The 14249-nt window shown below is 47.8% G+C and overlaps 1 protein-coding gene across 2 annotated transcripts in view; it reads left to right on the forward strand.

Moving 5' to 3' along the window:
• The first annotated feature begins 4713 nt into the window (after positions 1-4713).
• The window catches only part of IGSF5 (immunoglobulin superfamily member 5), a 59152-nt gene continuing 49616 nt past the window's right edge, over positions 4714-14249 (forward strand). For both annotated transcript variants that reach the window (XM_079762276.1, XM_079762277.1), the window contains exon 1: positions 4714-4872. The gene's annotated coding sequence lies outside the window, so the exon portion shown is untranslated. The remainder of the gene's footprint in view (positions 4873-14249) is intronic.

Below are 14249 nucleotides of genomic sequence, written 5' to 3' on the forward strand. Positions count from 1 at the left end.
AGAGAGAGGAACCCTGAAGGAAGTGAGGAATGGCATGCACCAAAGGCAAGGGAGTGGAGCCAGTGCCATTTCTTTTCTCTTATCCAGTTTGGGTAGAAGTGTGTGTGCCCAGGATGTCAGTGATTGACTGGTTGTGAATGAGAGACAAGGGATCTCGGGGAAGGTTGAGGGTGCTGACATTCAATCTCACTCTGGGTGCTGGGAGGTGGATGGGGAGAGACATTCACCTATACTTGTCCTGGATCTGACAAGAATCACGGGTGAATGACAGAAGACTGGAAGCAATCCAGATGGCCATCAAGATCTTGGCTCCCTTGAACAAAATGGCCCATCCCCACAACGGATCACTCTGGAGAAGTGAAAAGGAATGGAGAAGGTTTCTCTCTATTGATATGGGTTGATGTCCAGGATATGTTGTTAGGAGAAAAACACACGGTGCAGACCAATGTTTGCTACTTCTAGTGTAAACATACCGACTTGCTGGTATTTTCAAAAAGACTAAAAGGACACACAAAAGTAATAGTAATGTTATCCAAAGGGGAAGGGGTGGTGAGGTTTCCACAAATAAATTTAGTATATAGTTTTATTTTTGAACCATGCAAATGTCTTACATAATTTAACAAATTTAATCAAAGTAAGATTAAAAAGCAATTCCTAAAAATGGAAAGCAATGGACTCTACCCCTATCAAATTGTAGCAGAACCACACAGAAAAAAATTTTCCTTGGTGGCTTTAAAACTCAGTATTTTGACTCTACATCCCTAGGAAAAAATGTTCTAGGAATCAAAACAAGAGCAAATAAATCTTAAACTACATTTGGTACTTTTACTGTTGTTAGTGATATTCATATTGTTATTATGGAACTATTATATGCTTATTAATGCAAGGCAAATACATAATTATTATACTGTACTAGAAAGCAAGATTTCCAGTATAAAACAGATACACGCATAAAATAAAATGAGTTAAATAAAAACCCTATAACATTAAGTTTGAATGGGAAATATCAGAATGGTCTTATGGTGTTTTTATCTTCAAAAATATTTCCGAGATCTGTCCATCACAAAGGCTAAGAAGCAATGACACCCAGATTGTGGCTTCTACTACAATTTCCCCACAAAAGGAATCAGAGCTCCTCGAAAAGAATGACTGGTTTATGGTCTGAAGCAGAAAATGAGCAAAATGAGGCTCATCCTGCTATGCCAGAAAGCAGCAAAGCTGTGGAAGGGACAGCATAGCGGGGACCACGGGGTGCTAGAGGGCAGAGAAAGGTCATAGGCCAAGGAATCCAGGTGGCAAATAACTTACTAGAAAAATCTCAGTTGGAACCTCACCCAGTTGAGGTTGGTAGTGTGTGTTGGGGGCCCTTTTGAAATGGAGCCCCTCCGGTTTGGAGGTGGCTGAGGTCTCAGTGAGCCACGGAAGTACTACTGATATAGTAAGAGAGGGCACAGTTGAGTTAGCTGATTATGAAACTGTGTGTGTGTTTCCTCCACAGAATCCTGGACTATCACAGCGAGCAGGGGTGTGTATGCAATTGAATATTTTTTTCTCTACAGCCTGACACCAGGATATTTTACTTTCTTCCCTTGGAGAATTTTATTGCCATTAAAAAATGGCTTGGTCCCTAGCCGGTTTGGCTCAGTGGATAAAGTGTCGGCCTGCAGACTGAAGGGTCCCAGGTTCGATTCTGGTCAAAGGCGCATGCCTGGGTTGCAGGCTCCATCCCCAGGAGGGGGTGTGCAGGAGGCAGCCAATTAATGATTCTCTCTCATCATTGATGTCTCTATCTCTCTCTCTTTTCCTTCCTCTCTATAAAAATCAATAAAAATATATTTTTAAAAATGGCTTGGCAGCCCTGGCTGGTGTGGCTCAGTTGTTTGGGTTATCGTACCATATACTGAAAGGTGGTGGGTTTGATTCCTGGTCAGGGCACATACCTAGGTTGTAGGTTTGATCCCAGCTTAGGGCACCTATGGAAGGCAACGTCTTTAATTAATGTTCTCTCACATAGATGTTTTTCTCTGTCTCTGTCTCTGTCTCTGTCTCTGTCTCTGTCTCTCTTTCTCTCTCTCTCTCTCTTTCTCCCTCTCCCCCTTCCCCTCTCTCTAAAAAAATCAATAAGCATATCCTTGGGTGAAGATTAAAAAAAGGCTTGGCAGACTAAAATGAATAGAAGCTAAGCAATATTTGTAGCTTCTGAGAATTATAACGATGGGACAAAATAATGTAACTGGATTGGGAAGATAAGAACGTGTATTAAAAATTCATGTCATCAGCAGTGTAACTGACAGTTGTCCTCACAGGGAGCTGTGCTTGCCAGTGGGAGTGTCAATGTGCTGGCCCATCTCACTGACCCCCTCAGGGCACCCGAAGAGGCAGGTGACTCACAACCCTTTGTTTCACTCAAGGAAATCTTTTCAGTCAGCTTTGATTTACAACCCTCAGTTAAGACCTTTAAAAACAAAATAAACAAAAAGGAGATTTTTCTCCCAGCAATGTCATAATGTAATATACCGACAATAAATGTGTTTATAGAATGTGGGCATGGCAAAGAGCACACAGTGACCTTGAGTTTGTGTAACTTAGCACCTTGAGTTTGTGTGCAGTGAATGTTTTCCAAAGCACAGGCTCCATTGGCCAATGGCCAACGACTCTGCGAGGTGGGCAGAGGGGTTCCATTCCCATTTTGGGGAGGACAGATAAGATTCAGGCACCTGTCCCCTCCTCACTTTTCCTAATGCTCCACTTCTTATCCTGCTTGTCTGTTTACAGATGGTGCTAACAGCAGAGCATGCTAATACCTCAGGATCTTCCAACTCTCGTGGCTTTCCCAGCCTCCCTTGCAATTGGTTTGGGGCCAGAATCATTCTTCATTTCCACTTGGTTCTCATTGATGGGTTCTACCTCCCTTTTTTATGCTGCTGTAGTTCTTATTAAGTTCCATAATGTTCTCGTTAAGTTGCTTGAAGTTCTGAGTTGTTTGAGCACCCTTATAACCATTACTTGGAATTATTTATCTGACAAATTGCTTGCCTCTATTTCATTTAGTTCCTTTTCTGGCGAGTCCTCCTTTTCCTTCATTTGGGGGTGTTTCTTTGTCTCCCCATTTTTGTTGTCCCTTTGTATTGGTTTCTATGTATTAGATCAGATTGCTATGCCTCCCAGACTAGGTGGGTGGTCCTCTGCAGCAGGTGTTTTGTGGGACCCAGGGGTGCAGTCTCTCAGACCTGGTGAGCTGGGTGCTCTAGAAAAGCCCTTTGTTTGAGTTATTTGGCTTCTCCTGTTGTAATTGGGCCTTGAATGTTGTTGTCCCATTCATGAATGGAGTCTCCTCTCAGGCTGGCTGACTAAGAGGCTCACCCCCAACCACGTCATGTGAGCTGTTGTGAGGATGCTTCCAGAACAGAACAGAAGACAACACAACACAACAACGCAAGAAACAAAAGAAACAAAACCAAACCATGCACAAAACCCCCACAACAACCACAAAAGCAACACCAGAGGAGAGAGAACTGGGAAAGAGAAAAGAGAGCAAGAATGATAGAAGAAAAGAAAGAAATAAATAATAGGAGGAAAGAAATAAATAATAGGAGAGAAGAAAAAAGGGGGAAGAAAAAGGAATATGAAGGGACAGAGATGAAATAAAGAAAATAGAATAAAGAATAGGGGAAGGAACACAGTATAAAAGAAGAAAAATATTTGGAAAAGAAAATAGAGGAGAAAGCAGATACACCCAAAATAAGAAAAGGAAAAAAGATGAGAAAGCAGGAGAAAAAGAAAAAAAAAAGAGTGGGAAAAGGGAAGAGAAAAATTAGATATCTGAAGAAACAATAGAGACTAAAATAATCACAAATCAATAAAGTATATAGAGAAGGTAAATAAATAAACAAACAAAACAAAACAAAAAAACAAAAAAAAAAAAAAAGGGAAGAGAAGAAAAAAAGTGCCTCCGCCGAGCTCAGTGCCTCCTGGGAGCTCCATTTGGATCCTGCTCCTCTGACGACGCGGCTGACTGCTCTGTCTGCCAGTTCTGGCTTCCCAGGAGGTGTGTAGGCGCTAACCACTGTCAGACACTGTCCTGCTTTGGCTCGCAGCAGCCTGCCTGAAGCAGCAACAGATCCACGGTTTGTGTCTGTCTCCCCAGGACTTGGCTGCACACGGGAGGGGCCAAGCTACCCCCCCCAAAGCTGGTTAGTTAGCAGTTCGGGGCCTAGGGCAGGTCAGTGAGCTTCCCCAGGTTCCCAGGCTCTGCCTCTGCCCGCCTTCACCCGCCAGCCTGTCCGTCTTAATCACTCGGAGGTCTGCTTCTGAAAGGACCTCAGGTGGAATGGGGCGTCTAGACCGCTGGGTCTCCCGGGAGGGGGGGTGCTGTTTAGATTCCAGGGAAGTGGTAGGTGATGTTCCCTGCCCCAGAGTGACTCCCCTGCGAGTGGCCCAGTGGGACTGGCTGGCGGCCTGGAGTTGCTATCAGCTCTCCGTGGGGGCAGCACCAGCCAGGTTCCCAGGATGGGGGGTGGCCCAGCCCCAATGCAGTCACTGCCGCTTCCTGAGACTGTCAAACCCGTGGGCTTGGCCTGTGCTGCCGTGTCCTCTGCAAAGGTCAAGATGCGGGGTGTGGCTGGCCGGCTCCCGAGGGCAGGGCGGGCTGGACCACCTCGGGCGGGCGGGGTTTTTCCTTTTCCTGAGCCGTGTCTTCCGGGAGTAGGCAGTGCCTCTTGGGGGGGGAAAAATGGCCATTTCGGTTTTGGGGGGTGCGACTGAGTGAATGCAGGACTCCGGCTGCTGCTTCTCCTCTCCCCCCAGTGCTTCCCACCGGCCTCCCCTTAGGCACCTGGAGTCCGCCCCGGCCTCCCTCCACTGAAGCCTCTGGTGAGTAGCTGCAACAAACACCTGTGCTCTGGGTTTAAAAACAACCTCCCTTACCCCCTTCCTCCCCCCCCCCCCCCCCGCCCCGAATAAACCCCCCACAAAAACACAACCCCTGAGGCTTTCTGTCAGGCCAGCTCCAGACTCCCTGGCGGCCAGCAGCCCTACCGAAGGGCCTTGATCTTCTCAGGGAAATACCCCTCCCACAGCTAAGAGCCCCCTCTTCTCTCTCTACCCCTCCCACAGCCAGGAGCCCCCTCTTCTCTCTCGGCTGCCACCTGTGGGAGCGGGACCAGCCCCGCTCTCGGCCTCGCCCTTCCTACTGGTCTCCAGGTGTTTCTACGTCTTAGGTAGATCCTTTCTTGGTCTGTCTGTCTCCTCAGCTGGACCCCAGTTGGTTATTCCGAGAGCATGTCCCCCAACTTAGTTTTATTTCCAGCCTGGCCCTGGGAGGTCTGCCTATGTGTTTATGTGATGTATCACGTTTATGGATTTGCGGATATTGTACCGGCCTTGCACCCCTCGGATAAATCCCACTTGCTCGTGGTGGGTAATCTTTTTAATGTGTTGCTGGATCCGATTTGCTAATATTTTGTTGAGGATTTTAGCATCTATGTGTATCAGGGATAGTGGCCTGTAATTCTCTTTCTTTGTGGCGCCTTTATCTGGTTTTGGAATTAGGCGAATGCTGGCTTCATAGAGAGAGCTTGGAAGTGTTCCTTCCTCTTGGATTTTTTTGAATAGTTTGGGAACTAACAGGTGTTAGTTGTTCAGTGAATGTTTGGTAAAACTCCCCTGTGAAGCCGTCTGGACCAGGACTTTTGTTTGCTGGGAGTTTTTTGTTTTGTTTTTTTAAATTTTTATTTCTGCTTCAATTTCATCAGTAGTTATCAGCCTATTCAGGTTTTCTGATTCTTCCTGGTTGAGTTTTGGAAGATTGTATTTTTCTAGGAATGTGTCCATTTCGTCCGGGTTGCCCAGCTTGTTGGGATATAGTTGTTCATAGTATTTTCTTACAATCCTTTGTATTTCTGTGGGGTCAGTTGTTACTTCACCTCTTTCGTTTCTGATTTTATTTATTTGGGTCCTCTCTCTTTGCTTCTTGATGAGTCTGGCTAAAGGTTCATCAATCTTGTTTATCTTTTCAAAGATCCAGCTCTTGGTTTCATTGATTTTTTGCATCGTTTTTTTTTAGTCTCTGTCATTTATTTTTGCTCTGATATTAATTATTTCCTTCCTTCTACTTGCCCTAAGCTTTTATTATTGTTCTCTTTTTAATTCTTTAAGTTGTAGGGTTAGATAGTTTATTAGAAGCGTTCCTTGTTTTGTGAGGTAGGCCTGTACGGCTATGAACTTCCCTCTCAGGACGGCTTTCACCGTGTCCCAGAGATTTTGGGTTGTCGTGTGTTCATTTTCACGTTTCCAGGAAGTTTTTGATTTCTTCCTTGATCTCTTTGGTAACCCATTCATTGTTTAATAACATGCTATTTAGCCTCCATGTGCTTGAATGTTTTTGAGTGTTTTTACTGTAGTTGATTTTTAATTTCATGCCATTGTGATCTGAGAAGATGCTTGGTATGATTTCAATCTTCTTGAACTTGTAGAGGCTTGCTTTGTGTCCTAACATGTGGTCTATCTTTGAGAATGACGCATGTGACTTGAGAAGAATGTATATTCTGCAGCTTTAGGGTGAAATGTTCTATAAATGTCCATTAAACCCATCTGATCCAGTGTGTCTTTTAGGGTCTCTGTTTCCTTGTTAATTTTTTGTCTAGAACAGGGGTCGGCAAACTCATTAGTCAACAGAGCCAAATATCAACAGTACAACGATTGAAATTTCTTTTGAGAGCCAAATTTTTAAAACTTAAACTTCTTCTAACACCACTTCTTCAAAATAGACTCGCCCAGGCCGTGGTATTTTGTGGAAGAGCCACACTCAAGGGGCCAAAGAGCCGCATGTGGCTCGCGAGCCGCAGTTTGCCGACCACGGGACTAGAAGATCTATCCAGTGAAATCAGTGGGGTGTTAAAGTCCTTTACTATGACTGTATTGCTGTCAGTCTCTCCCTTAAACTCCTTCAGAAGTTTTCTTTATGTATTTAGGTGCTCCTATATTGGGTACATATATGTTTACCAGGGTTATATCCTCTTGTTGGATCAATCCCTTTAGTATTATGTAGTGACCTTCTGATGATGGCCTTCATTTTGAAGTCTATTTTGTCAGATATGAGTATTGCTACCCCAGCTTTTTGTTGTTGTTTCCATTTGCATGGAAAATTTTCCTCATCCCTTCACTCTCTCCTGTGTGAGTCTTCTTGTAGACAGCATATATTTGGGTCATGCTCTTTATTACTACTATGTCATTCTTCATTTCTGACTGGTCAATTTTCATAATTTCTATATCTTTTCTCATGCTGTTGAGTATCCTGGAATAAGGATAAATTTCTTTATTTCATTTAGCTCTTCTTCTGGAGAATTCCCTTGTTCTTACATTTGAGGCTTGGTTGTTTTTTTTGTCCCCCTGTGTTGGCTGCCTGTTTGGGTTTGTTTCTACGTATTAGGTAGATCTGCTGTGACTCCCAGTCTTTTTGGAGGGTCTCTGGTGCAGGACAATGCTAGGTGCTGTTTGTGACTGGCCCTGAGCACCCCGTTCGGAGCCATCAGCAATCCACAGCTTGTGACTCATCTGCTGGGGCTGGAGGCCTTTGGAAAGGACTGAGATGTGTATCAAGGTCTGCTTTTCCCAGTCCCAGGTCCAGAAGCAGATAAGGCAAAGACTCAAAGCCTCCAGAGATCCGCCTCTGCCTGCAGGCTGGTTGTTATTCTGAGCCTCTGAATGAGCCTCAGGCTGTAGACCACAGCAAGGCCTAGTCTCCGCAGGTGGGGAGGCCTAGTCTCCGCAGGTGGGGCGAGAGGTTTTCCAGAAGCGGCCTGGATGGTCAAGTTCTGCCCGAGAGAGAGTTCTGCAGTGTGGGGGAATGCCTCAGCACAGGATACTGAGCCCCGCCTTCTGAGCTCCCACCCCAGAGCCCTCAACCCTGGACTCTCCTCACACAGCTCCAGTCCACTCTGCCCCCCCTCTGCTGGAGCCCAAGGTGAGTGGCTGCACATGACATTTTGTGCGCTCGCCCTTTAAGAGGGTGCCTGCATTTCTAGCCATCTCTCCCTGGCAGACAGCAACCCTGCTGCTTTTCACAGCCAGCTGTTCTGTGGGCAGCTTTCTCAGTTCTGGTGCTCTGGGCTGGGAAGCCCAGCTTGGGGTGTAGACCCCAGAGTTCTCAGTGGGAACCCCCCACAGCTGAAATCATCCCCCCAGAACTTCAGCGGCTGTCCATGGGCGCCTGGCCAGCCCTCTTGCTCCTTGGGACTTCCTACTAGTCTCTATTCCGCCTCCCCTTTGCGCCCTCGGTTAGCAGGGTTCTCTCCAGCGAGTCTGCAGTTGATTATGGAGAATGGTTTTTCTATATTTTAGTTGTGACTCCAGTTTGGCCCTGGGAGAGTGTCAGTGTAGCTTCCACTTAATCGGCTGCCATTTTGGAACCCCACCGAGTCCTTTTTAAATAAATGCAAGGGATCATAAAAAGCCAAGCATCTGTCATTCTTCGTGGTCAATTATGGGATGCCCTTTTCTTAAGAGCAAGTAAAAGGCAACCATATCCTTTCTCACCACTTCAATTCCACAAACTGCTGAGGTGCAACGTTCCAGTCTGGACGGAGACCCACAAGAGGAAGCCACCCAGGGAATATGCTCCGAGGTAGGAAAACTTCAACTGCGGTTGACAAGTTGATGGAGGCTCAGTGTTCCTGGCCACACAGTGATAAGTGGTTCCACACAGTATTGTCTGTGGTTACAATCTTTTCCCATTAAAGTTCCTCCTACTCCATCGCAATGAATATCTACCCATTTTCCCTTTGCTTCCTTTATGTATGTAGCGATCACTAATTCTTCCCGCCTCATTCGACTGCTGGTCAGTTCTGTTTGTCACGTGGCCAAAGGCAGTGTGTCATTCTTCTGGTGTAACTTCCAGTGGAGCCCCCTCTCCCGAGATCCTCAGGCCCTGGCCACCCGCCAGGCTCGCTGCCCCGCTGGCATCCTGGGTCCCATGCTTGGAATCAGTGTCTTCCTTCTGTTGGGTTTAGCCTCTTGTGTGGGCGGAGCACGCCCTTCTGCATTTACAGAGAAAGGTGCACGAACGATAAGATGTGTGATCGCTGGCTTGTGTGCTGTTGTTGCTTTGATATCTTCTTAGTTGGCCCACACTGGGGTTGATAGCTTGATTGGGTTTGGAAATGGCGTTGAGAATAGTTTTCTTCCTAGTCCCTCTCTGGAAGCATCCCCTGGGGACTGGGAAGAGTGGTTGGCCTTGCAGAGAAGCACTGGGGGTTAGGGATGGTATGGGGCTCCTTTGTTCACTATGCAACTTTTTGTGCTGTTTGATTTTTAAAAATTATGTGTAGACACTGTTTTGTAGAGTGATGTGGTACATACCTACGGTGGACTACTACTCAGCTATACGAAGATTGTCATTTGTGACAACATGGATGGATTTTGAGAGTATTAAGAGTATTGTGCTAAGTGAAATAAGTCAGATGGAAAAGGACAAGAACTGTATGATTTCACTCATATGTGCAACAAATGAGCAAACAAACAAAAAAACAAGCTCATCGATATAGACAACAGAATGATGGTTGCCAGAGCGTTAGGGGGAAGATGAGAGGGTAAAAGGGGTCAAATATAAAGTGACAGAAGGGGACTAGACTTTGGGTGGTGAACACACAATAGTGTATACAGATGTCAGATTATAATGTTGTACACCCGAAACTTATATAACGCCATTTAACAATGTTACCCCAATACATTTAATACAAATTAAAAAAATTAAGATATTAGAAAACACGGTAAATACAAAGGACTTAAATTATCCCTCAATTTATCATGCATTACATTATATTTACCATTGTTTGAGCCATGTCAGCAATACATTCAGTGCAATGCAATGATTTTTAAGGGAGTTTTTTCTAGACTATGCCAATGTGTAAACCCAGATATAATGACCATAATTGCATGATATAATGTTATCTCAGATATTTAAAAAAAAAAACTAATGAAGATTTGAAAAATTTAGGGAAAGGCTGTACAGCAAAGCAAATTTGGGCCACCACAGGTTGAATTACACTGGTTTCCGTCTTCCCACGTGGCTCAGGGCTGGCCTACTTCCTTTGTTGTCTCTTTCATGCACCCAAACTATGAGGAGGAACTCCCTTCGCCAAGGAGACATTTAAAACTAGAACATTAAAACGGCTGGCCAAAATGTCCCCGTTAGTATACCGCAGAGCTCAGACGCAGATGCAGGACTAACTCCAAAGCCTGCTCTCTCACCCGGTGTGTCTGCTTTGGAGAAGCTCACAGTCTGAACCATCAGAGACCAGAGGGAGCGCAGCCACCTCAGGGTGATGCTGGCCTAGAACCAGGGAGGCATCCGGTGTCTCAGCAGATGGCGGCTCTGGTGGATGACACTTGACCCCCAGAACCTCCTACTTATTCAAGATGCTAAGACCCATGGGAATGAAATGCCACCCTGGGAGGCGGGAGGAGGGAATTCACCCCTGGTTGACGTAGTTTTACCCAGATGTAACCGAGGTGACCCTAAATTATCAATGACTATTCTGCGAGGACGGGTCAGGGAGAGCTTGAGATAGAAATGAAATTCAGACATAACAAACCAATAAAAATAAGGAACGATACCTCTGCGGCTCACCTATGCTTTGTGGATTGAGACACTGGCGCTTTGAGGGCTCTAGCTAAATGCCAGGCTCTGTGCTGAATAATTTATACTGATTAGACCATTTAATAATAATAGCCGAATGGGTTGTCGACGATGATTGTTTTAGACGCGCTCAACTAGTAAATGGGGGAATCAGGTGTGTGGGTATTTCTAAGGTTCATTTCCCTTTATTGAATGACGAAGAAACAAAAAGTAGAGTCAGATAGGCATCAAACTATTTTAGTTTATTCACTGGCTGCTGTGGTTGAGAGAATGTGTTTTGGGCCTGAGCCTGAACTTCCATCTTCATGCTCCTTCATCCATTACTTCTTCAAAGTCTAGCCTTCATCCACCTCTCCAAAGTCTAGACCTTGCCACAGGTTAGGATCCCCAGGAGATCCCTGAGATGGAGATTTCTGTGCAGGGGGTGATTGGGGGGTGGTAGGAAGCTGACTCATCTAAGAACTAAACCTAGCCTTTTACCTCCTCTTGGGCAGGTAATAAGGGGCAATTCTCACCCATGTGGCCACAGGAGTGAACTGAAGGAGAAATGCTGATATATTAGTAACAGAGGTCAATGACCTGAGAGTCTAGGCCACCTACTGGTGCAACTCACGTGTGCATTCTGGTCCTGTGGTGCCTCCTCGGCAGGTTCCACTTCTGTTGTAAGTTATTTGCTGATTGCTTGCCTGACCTTATGAGTTTACAGGTCTGGACAAGACCCAGGCCATGATGGGCGGTTACCGCTGCAGGGTCATGTGGTGTCCATGGTCAGCAACTCGGTCTCTATCAGGACCCAGGGCCAGACAAACACTGTATTTCAAGCAGTGTATATTTCTCGGCTGCCGTTGGCCTGCTCTTGCTCTAGAACCCCAGGGGTCGGCACTGGGCTTCTCCTGCTGGGGCTTGTCCCAGTGGCTCCTGGTGTAATTCCCACTGCAGATGTATGGAGGTCTACCAGCCAGTGCGGGCCAAGCAACCGGCCCACGGCCCCACAGCCTGGGCCTACTGCAGCGCCCTTTCCTCTCTGGGCTTCACTGAGAGGTGGCACCTGACCTGTCACACAGCAGATGTGGTGAGCAATGGTCCCAAGTTTGGAATGTGCTACCTCCAGAACCCTGAGTGGTTCCCCAGGCCTGTGCCTCCTTCTCAGAGGCAGGAGGCATAAGAGGCACTAATTCGTCAGACCGTTGGGCCCTTACAAATGTATTGATACCCTGGATCCCCATAGCTTTTGTCTCCCACCTTCTGAGCACATATATCTTACAAAGACCTCCAACATACTTGCCACTTTTGTCCATTCACTCTGCTTAACGTGCCCTCTATAGAGCTAGTAGTCCACTGTGATGTTCTGAACAACATCCAGATGGTCCAGGTCTTCTCAGATTATATTATAACAGAGGGCGGGAGAACTAATACAGCCCTGGGAAGAGTATAAATAAATACCGTTATCCCCCCCATCTATAATAATAAAAGCATAATATGCTAATTAGACCAGACGTCCTTCCGGATGACCTTCTGGATGAAGCTGGGGCTGTGAGGGAAGCCCGGGTTCCAGATGCTAGAGGGAAGCCGGTGCTGGCAGCTGGGGGAAGGAAGGCCTACTCTTGCATGAATTTCGTGCATCGGGCTTCTAGTTTATCAGAAGGATAAACTGCTTCTGATCCCCCTTCCTGATAAAGATGGACAATCATGCATCCATCAAACCAGCGTGCCCTGTCTGTGCTAATCGGCTCTGGAAAAGAGACCGCATCTGCCACAACAGCTGTATTTGGGGCTACTGCCTGGTTGAGTTTGCAGGAGTTCACCGTTCCCTTCCCAAACCGCTATGAATTGGAAGGGGCCCCGTTAGTGAATGAAATGGGGGAGGTGATGGAATCCACCCCCCCCCCCTCAGTGGCCTTTAAAGGCCTGTCCTTTCTCCTAGGAAACGTTTTTTTTGTAATTTATTGTCTAGACCGGAATTCAGTTTCGTGTTTCACTTGGCCTTCCCTACTGTGATGGTTCTAGCCACAGGCCAAGGAACCCAGGTGTGATGGACCAGTGTCCTGGGCTGCCACACACAGAACCACAGCTGGGGCCTACACAACGGAAGTCGATGGTCTCAGTCCTGGAGGCCGGAAGTCCACGATCAAGGTGTCAGGAGGGCTGGTTCCTCCTGAGGCTGTGAGGGAGAATCTGTCCCATCCGCTCCCCCAGCTCCTGCTGGTTGCTGGCCGTCTCGGGGTTCCTTGGCTATAGACGCATCACCCCATCTCTGCCTTCATCATCGCACGGCATTCTCCATGTGTGTCCCAGTGTCCAAATTTCTCTCTCTCTCTCTCTCTCTCTCTCTCTCTCTCTCTCTCTCTCTCAATAAGGACAACAGTCCTGTTAAATTAGGGCCCATCCCCGTGACCCCATTCTAACTAATTCCATTTGCAGCACCCCATTGCCAAACAGGGTCACATTCTGAGACACTGGGGATTGGGACTTCAACACCGAATTTTGAAGGAAACAATTCAACCGATACATGTGGGCTTTGTCATCCACCACGCCCGTCTGTTCCAGTTACACCTGGAGGACAGGAACGTGACCACGGGGAGAGTGTGGATCTGCTGGACCGGGGCCACGCCTGCCTTTGTTATCAACCCGAGCCTGTCCTCGCTCCCACACGAGCACCTGGCGGCGCTTGGATGCCTGGTCCTAACACCGGCAGGTGTCCCCTTTCCTCCCTGTGCAGCCACCCACTGAGTGGCTGGGCCTCCCGGTGGGGAAGGACCGGGAATAATTACCAGGCACATTTGCTGTCGTGTTGAGGTCCTTCCTCCTGAGAGCCCAGGGTCCCCTTCAGTCAATGGCTTCAGCCTGAGAACTGGCTCAGGTGCAGAAACTGGGCCTCCAGGGGGACCGAGCAACAGCAAAGTTCTGGGAGCAGAGGCCTCACCAGCCCCCAGCTGGGGAGGTGGAGTGGCCCCTCAGGGGTGTCCTGAATTGAGGCCTGGGGTGGGGCCTTTGTCTCTCCCTGGGGGCATTGGTATGGCTGCCCCCGGGAGGGGAGCGAGGCAGCTCCCTTTGGCAGAGGGCCACTCCAGGGAACACGCTAAACTGCGAGTCACGCAGGCAACACTCCTGGCGGCTGGGGGCCCCTGGGGACCACTCCAGCCTCCACGGTGGGCCTCCTGGGAGAGGAGGCATGTGTACAGTGCAGCACAGATCCCAACCAACCCCGGAAAGGAGCCCGCCCTGCCTGGGTCCTGACAGTCCCACAGCCCAGACCTACTTCCCAGGAAAGCGTTCAAGGTCCCAGGCCCAGCCCGAGCCAGAGCCTCGGTCCAGGTGCGCTTCCCCAGGGAGGACAGGAATGTGCAGACCGCACAGATGTCCTGGGGCGAGGCCATCCCGAGAGTGTGCGTGAGGGGACAGGGCCCCTCCGGGTGCCTCCCCCAGGGCTCTGCCTAGATCTCTGATCTCCCTGGGTCAGGACTGTGAGAGGCGCAGGGAGAGAGCGCCCCCCAGTGGAGCATTTCCCCGAGGCCACAGTGTGCACTCCAGAGCAGACAGGCCTCAGCCAGAGACAGGCCCCTCGGTTCTGCACAGCTGTGCGGTTTGGTTATCCAGCATCCATCCTACTTCT

This window comes from Cnephaeus nilssonii, assembly GCF_951640355.1.
Source record: "Cnephaeus nilssonii genome assembly, chromosome: 3".
Taxonomy (NCBI): domain Eukaryota; kingdom Metazoa; phylum Chordata; class Mammalia; order Chiroptera; family Vespertilionidae; genus Cnephaeus; species Cnephaeus nilssonii.